Source organism: Gouania willdenowi, chromosome 14, assembly GCF_900634775.1.
Source record: "Gouania willdenowi chromosome 14, fGouWil2.1, whole genome shotgun sequence".
Lineage (NCBI taxonomy): Eukaryota > Metazoa > Chordata > Actinopteri > Blenniiformes > Gobiesocidae > Gouania > Gouania willdenowi.
The window spans coordinates 27,500,466-27,508,717 of record NC_041057.1 but is presented as its reverse complement, the minus strand read 5'-3'; positions in this window follow the sequence as shown (position 1 = coordinate 27,508,717).

Genomic DNA, 8,252 nt, shown 5'->3' with positions numbered 1-8,252 from the left:
TAACATCCACAGGTAGGTGGATATAAAATTGGACTGCAAAAAAAAAACTACAGGATTCAGTTTAATAATGGAAAATGAAAATTATGTTTTGTTGAGATTTGATGAATTTGTTTGCTGTCATTGATGTCTAACTTCACTATTATCATCAGTAACTATCTAGGCTTTTAATTATGGAAGCTGATCCGCAGAGATATTATGAGGAACATGTGCATGCCCACACACACACACACACACACACAGATTCCTTGCTTTTAAGAAGTATGACTGATGACATCATCACTGAGTGTAGAGCTAAGACTGATGACACGGTCACTGAGTCCGTCGACTCAGGAGGTGGGGTGTGTGGTTGGGGCGTCCAATCAAATCCGACGTTGCACACCCTTGAACCAAGCAGCAGCCATGTTGAAACTTTCAGGTCAGTCTGCTCTGCAGAGATATTTGAGGAACACACAGACAGACAGAGATTCCTTGCTCTAATAGAGAGATGTGTACTGTTCTCTCATTATATGTGTTTTTGTTGTCATTTTGTATATTTTTCTGTTATTTCTGTATGTGTTTTGGAGGCATTAAGTATATTTTTGTTGTCATTTTGTATATTTTTCTGTTATTTCTGTATGTGTTTTGGAGGCATTAAGTATATTTTGTTGTCATTTTGTATATTTTTTTGATAATATTGTTGTCGTACTGTGTATGTTCTGTTAGTTTTGTGTGTTTTGTTTGTTTTTTTTAAGTAATTTTAAGTATTGTCATTGTTGTTTTGTGTACTTTTAATATTTTGTATGATTATGTTGGGGCCGTCACACAAAATTAGATAAAGGGCCGAATGCGACCAGTAGCCTATAAACTGCAATATTGGAAATCATCAGTAAAGAGAACACTAATTCTATAAAAATATTATTGCTAAATAAAATATTATAACATTGTATGATGATTATATCAGTGATGGACACATTTTGTTTTAGCTAAAATCAGAGCTGGAATTGTATAATGATAATAATAATTAATTTTTTTTAAAAACACTTTTCAGGCCACCCAAGAACACATTACAGTAAAAATGGAATAATGAAACAGAATAATGAAAACAGTGCAATACATTAAAAACACTATAGTACATTTAAAGAAGACAAGCAAAGAAAAGCAGTGTAGGTGAAAAAGAGATGATAATTTACAGAGAGTGGGCTGATTGGAAGACAGGGGCTTTGAGTCTGGATTTAAAGAGGGGTATGGAGTCAATGTTTCTGATGTCTGGGGGAGGGAGTTCCAGAGTTGGGGAGCAGAGCGACTGAAAGCTTAGCTCCCCATGGTTGTGAGGCGGCCAGTGGATACAGCAACTGCATTGCTTTTTTCTGCTCTTTCTAACCCAGCTCAGATCGAAGGATGTAACATGACGTACTTTCAATTCTCAAACCACAAATTCAAAACAATACAAGAGCACTCACAAAGCGCAAACCTCGCCACATTTCCTTTTTGCTAAATTTTTGCAGTTATCTAGATGTGATCGTGAGCATTTTATCATAATCATTCAGAAATTTCTGTTTCCATTAATAAACACACAGTAGGTCCAAATGTATCGGCACCCCATTGTTTTGTTTTTTTTAAAAATCCTTTAAATGGCCAGTCTGGATGAAACCAGATGGGGTAATTGAGGACCCAACTCAAATTTTATTAAGATCAGTCAAATATGAACCAAGATGGGGCGGTGTTTAGCTCAGTGGGTAGAGCGCCCGCCCCATGTACAGAGGCTGTAGTTCCTCACCTGCAGCGGGTCCAGGTTCAATTCCCGGCCTGGGACCCTTTCCTGCGTGTCATTCCTTGCTCTCTCTCACCCCCTTCCTGTCAAGCAACTGTCATATAAAGGCCACTAGAGCCAAAAAAATCCTTTAAAAAAAAAAAAAAAAAATATGAACCGAGATATTATTTTTTTTAATTTCCCTAATGATGAAAGATGGGATTTTTCAATTTTTTCAATCTGATCCAGAATCAGTTTATTGATGCGGATCCACTCCAAAATGTAGTTTTGAAGTAACTCTACCAATAGACAAACATATATACACGGTTAAATAATGGTAACAACTAAATAGAGCAGGGGTGGGGGTGTGTAATTCACTCAGGTGGGTCGAACCAAAAAATAACAGAATTCTTTGAGAGAAAAAGTGCAATAAGGCCAATATTGTGAAGTAAATCACTCTCTGTTTACACAATGTATGTAATTCACAGAGAACAGTGGTTCCCAAACGGTGTGCCGCGGCAAGTCCGAGTACGCCGTGGGGTTTTGTGATAATCATAAATTATTATTACTATATACAGCTACACAAAAATAATGTTTTTTTATTTACTACTTTGTATGCACTCATTTCATAATACAGAGGCAAAATCTATACCTATAAACAATTCTTAAGAAAAAAAAAATCTTTAAAAAAGGAAAGAGAACGCATTATTCCGCTGTTCCCAGGGTTGCAGGCGGGAATTATAAGACTGTGACAAAGGCTGTAGGACAACATTCAAATGCTCTGAGGTGTCATGTCAGCGTTAAGGCTTTTGCACAATAGGTGTGCCTCCAGATTTTTACATGTCCTTTGGTGTGCCTTGGCCACAAAAGGTTTGGGAACCACTGACCTAGAACATCCTAAGGCAACATCTACTATTTCATTTTAGGAAATGTTGAATTTGCATCATTTTTCTTAAAAATTACAATTTATCAGAATATCTAATAGGACTATTTGTGAGAAATTGTAGGGATGTTGAAAAAATAAGTGAAGAATTTGTGATTCAAAAATGTTGAAATTCTTCTTGAATTTGATAGATTTGAAGAACTGAAATATTTGGAACTACTGTAAGTAGTGATAATGATTTTCATTCTTTTTTTTTTTTTTGTTATTTTTACTTTGACTAAAACATTCCCACGAGACAAAGAGAAAGCTCTGGTGGGCAGGATGTGGCCCGCGGGCCTTGAGTTTCACACCCTTGACGTAGAGCTTTGAATCAGTAAAACCTACACAAGTGAGAACATGTAAACCATAAACAAAAAGGTGAATAGATTTTTTCTCAAGTAGAAGCAAAATAAAGAGACATGATATTAGGTTAGAGTTTTATAATATAGCCCATTATGATATGAGTTGTTAGCAGATTAGCTGCTACGCTAGAATGGAAGAGTAAAGTTCATGGTGTATTTGCAATGAATTGTTTTCCCATCATAAATATAAACATGACAAAACATTAGGCAGGGACTAAATCACATTAAAACCTACTGTAGTGCATTGTAGAAATGAGATAAACTAAATGTTTTCTCATGCAATCATAAAAGCTGAATTAATGAAAACGTTACATTGTTGAGTTCCAAACATTTCAGTGCGTGTCTCTCTGTCACCTACACTTTACTGATGATCAAAGGTAGCACAACATTTTCCATAATTTCAGATTTTCTGGAGAACAAAGTCTTCTACGACGAGGCGTGTCGCATATTAGACAGTTCACAAATTGTGTTAGTGCTGCAAAGTGTGCTAATCACACATAATGGCCTCTCAGGCTGCCCTTCCCACTCAGGCTTTTTCTTTTTACAAATGCTATTACCTCACTCAGGCACAGGAATATGGAAGCAATTAGCACAGACTGCATGGGCTATTTTGGCGACCACTCAAAATGACCCTAATCTCATGCAGGACTGCAGGACAGGCTGGAATAAAACGCCTTCTACATAAAAAGATGAATATCAAATAGTTTATAAAAATGTTGAAAGATTCTCAAAAGCAGAAGATTGATTTTACAGCGATGTGCATCAGATGCTGCAGAGAAAAAGTTTAAAGTTACATTTGAACGGCTTCAGAGAAAATGCATCATTAAACCAGTCAGGCTGGATGTTTTTTCTATGATCATATGTCAGCGTTAGAGTTAAACTTAGAGTTCTGTGCCACTGAACAACTGAACTTTAGGAAGAAAATGAAAATGCAGTCTTTGTGTTTGGAACAAAAGGCTTCAATAAGTTGAAAGCCTCTTTAAAGTCCATGATATAGAAATAAAGAACCACAAATATGAATGTTCTCCTTCAACCTTTGGGGCGCTGTGAAAAGGAGACAGATTATTTGTCAAAAAAAAATATGCAGGCCTTACATCTGTTTTCAATTTACCAATATATGGAAAACAATGTCCGATCCAACAAAATCCACTTGTGCAATCACTCCATAAACCAGGACACTGGACCGAGGGCGAGCGCTGCATCGTGTGCTTGTTTTTCTTCATTTCTCGTGCTCTGATAAAATCTGCTTCTCTGATCATGAACAGTTTAAAAAGCGTGAAAATCGAAGAGAGAAACTCATCACTCGTAAAGCTACTTCTAGAGAAACATCACCACTTTAATGTCTGCCCATTTTTCAAAGCCCATGTGTACAGCGTTGCTTTGATGGCGTTACATGACATCAGTGAAGTTAGCGTGACGGCGGCCTGTTCTATTAACAGTCACTCACAAAGGCAACACGTCCGACACTGTGGTCAGCGTGGGGGGGCCGGGGGGCCGCGTCATTTATCAGATCATCTCACTGATATTATACAGCTAATGTTTCCCTCAGACACACAGAGAGGTTTCATTCTGCCTGAATCACCTTCTGCAGACAAATCAGAGAACAGCTTCTAAATCTGTGACTTCTCTCCTTGAACGATCCACTGAGGTTTACATAGTTTAACTCAGCCAGACACTGGGTAAACATGGCGGCGCTCGACTGATCTTCATGTGAATAAAGGCGAGCCGCTCCCCTCTTTAACCTTTCTCAGTGATGTTAGCTTTTTTTTCTCCCTCTGGTTGTGTTTGCTCCTCCACTGAGGGCACAGGCTGCTCTCTGTCCACCCCACCCCCCCACACCACCCCACCCCCCGGACAGATTTACTGTGATTACGCGGACCAATGTTTACTTTTCCCAGCATACTTAACTTGCTTCTTTAATTCTTTTTAATTCAGCCTTGATTTCATCTCCCTGCGAGGCTCTTTTCATTTCTAGTGCTTTTGTTCAAATACACTGAGGCTTTAGCGTCGGCATTTAAAACCTTCTATTAGCATCACTGCAGGCTATGGATCTGTTTAATCTGATGAAAATGATGCCACATATTTTTGTATTTATTATGCTGAATGTGATTAAAAACAATATCCAACAGAAAAATATTAAGGGAATAGAGTATTTTAGCTACTGAAAATATGTCATGAAATCATAAAATGATAACATTAAATATAACTGTAAACAAACTCCGTCCTAACTACATGGGAACCGAGGTGTACACAAGTGTTTTTGGTCTGATGCTCGGATTGTTTTAAATAAATGTTTTCAGCATCCAAGGAGGAACCACATGTGCACAACGTAACTTTAATTTAAAGTGAAAATGAAGAGATGCAGCACAACTAAGTGTCTGTTCTTTACAGCCTCACAAAATATGAATGTATTTCTATTAGAGCTGGGTCAGAACTGGGATTCCATTATTACATGAGGCTTGGGTGCAATTCTGCAGATTCTACTTTAACGTTCCTATTTTAAATATGCACTACACCAGAGGTTCTCAACTGGTCTCACCCTAGGACCCACATTTTGCCACAATAATTAAATCGCGACCCACTTTTTTTTTTTTTTTTTTTCAGAATTCAACCAACTAAATTTAGTTTTTCAAAACTAGCTGTTGAAAACACACATATATAGTCTTTTTAAAACATAATTCTATATATTTTCCTGTGAAAAAGGCATTTCACAGCATACATGTCAAAAAAAAAGTTTCTTTCAAAATAAAAGACAAGTCCAATATAAGAGACATTAAGTATTTATTCATTTTTGACCAGTTGTCCGCAACCCATCCAGTACAGGTTCTCAACCCACTTTTGGGTCCCAACCCACCAGTTGAGAATCGCTGCACTACACTACATCTCGTGTTAACCGACACCAACATATTACACAGAAAAGTCAAATGAAATAAATAAATAAAATTGAGAAGATTTTTAGAGATTGATTATGAGGATTTTTAATACTGTCACCAAAAAAATGTGATATATCATGAACCAATATTTGTTTCCACCCTATATTTATTCTTGTAGAATAGTGTGAATGACTGACATCTCCACTAACCAAGAGTCCGTTTCTCTCAAACTGAGCATAAACACTATTTGTAGATGTTGCAGATGAAGCAAAGACATTGTACTTGTGTATATATTACATATAATATTTAATATTGTATGTCTGATTTTTATAAAGAAGGGTAATGTTTTCTTTAACTGTAGAATTACTTTATTAGGTTTGGATTTTAAAACATAAGATATTTTTAGCCTCTGAAGTCAAAAACAAATAAAAAATTAGAGTGACCCTATCAAACACTAACACTAAAGAGACTTTCAAATAAGATAAACTCTTTTATTATTTTTATTTATGAACTAATAAACAAATATCTGAACACTAACTAATTGATTTAATAATCCTGCATGCTGTCTGTATACCGTCAATGTCTTATTTGATTATCATTTTATTCACTTTTGAGATTTGTCAGATCATTATTAATATAAAAATAAATAATGCATGTAAAGAATCTTCCTAGATATTCTTTACAATGTTTTAACCATACAATGGAGACTAAATATAATAAACTATAATACATCACGAGTAAACTTCAGTCCTCTGGTAACAAATAGTTGATTTAAATAATGATGTTTAGTATTGATGCGATAATTTGTGGTTTAGTTAGTTCAACATCAACCATAAAGAGAACATAACTGTTATTATCTACATCCAACTCTTCCTGATATTTACACATTTGGCCATTTATGGAGTTTAAAAGACATAACTAAATATGGTTTTATCTTAAAGCTTCAAGGATCACTAGATACAGTTCATGCTCTTGGTTGAGTGCTTTGTTAAACCAGAGTATATAAGCTCTACACATTTCAGGGAGATTTTGTTGGGTTTTAGTGAAAAGCCTTTTATCTGAAAAGGCACGAAGAAAAAGTTACATCAAAGAAATACAATTTAATTTTATGTAAAAAATGAATTAATAATATTAAAGATTCTAAGCAGGATGATACGGTTAAGGGTAAAAAACAACAACACCTGGTTAACAAACTTTTTCAACTAACTACAAATAACCTGTAAAAGTGTATTAACCTGTTTCCTGGTCATCCATTGGTTCCTCTTTATCCAATGAGGTACTTAGTTTGCACCATGTCTTATCTATTAGCAACATTCCTAGGTCACACACACACACACACACACACACACACACACACACACGTGGACACACATACATTAAAAAAAAAAAAAAAACGGCCTCTAACAGCACAAACTGCTGCTCCTGTGTAAAAGCTGGGGGTTGAGGGTCGGATGGGGTCCACAAAAGTCTATTTACAGTACGGGTCAGTACATCTGAAAGCCTTTACCACTCCAGCCAAATTCTTTGTTTCCCTCTTTCACTGCCAGTTATCCAGACTGTGGGCTGCACAAAGGCAATTGGCATTATATTGTCCCAGCTGACATTAACCCCGATATTTCACTGCTCTCCATTAAAGAGCTCTTTTCCTTCTCCATTACTGGGCGATTCCCACAGAGCGAGGGGTCACACCAACCCAGGGGACGCTCAGACACTGACAAAGACCAACGGAAAAGAAAAGTAACATAAACTGCAGCAGCAATTAGCTGACTTTTTTCCTCCTTTACTTTTGTCTTTTCATTGTGTGAAAGGAGAAGTTGTCGACAGCCTGGATGAGACAAACTCTAAATCTGTCTTCTTTCCAAACCCTCATCAAGACGGTTGATTCACGTCGGTTTTTTTTACTCCACATTCAACATTAAAGTGGGACAAGAAGGAACAGGTTGACGTCGGGAAGCACATAAATGCTTTATTCCAAGAAAGATAATTCAGAGGAGGTTAGTGGGAGGTCAGCTGAATAGTTGCACGGTTTAATGATAACAATGGTTGCTCAGAGGGTCAGATGGCCAGCGCTCAAATATCAGACAGGACAGCAGGTCAGAATGAAAGTTTATCTAATCTTTAAAGACGTGTTGAAATTATGCAAAGCTTTGCTTTGAGCTGTTCTTTTTGTATTGGCATGTGACAAACTCCAGGAATAACCAAGGCCTGATATTGTATTTGATAGATTGTGTTTTCAAAAGCTTGTAAAGGACGTATCTGATATTGACGTGCAGGTTTCCATTCATTACATTTTGCAACACACCATGATAGGAAGTGATGATGGTTTGGGATAATAATTATCGCATTTAAGAAGTGAATTATTTGAT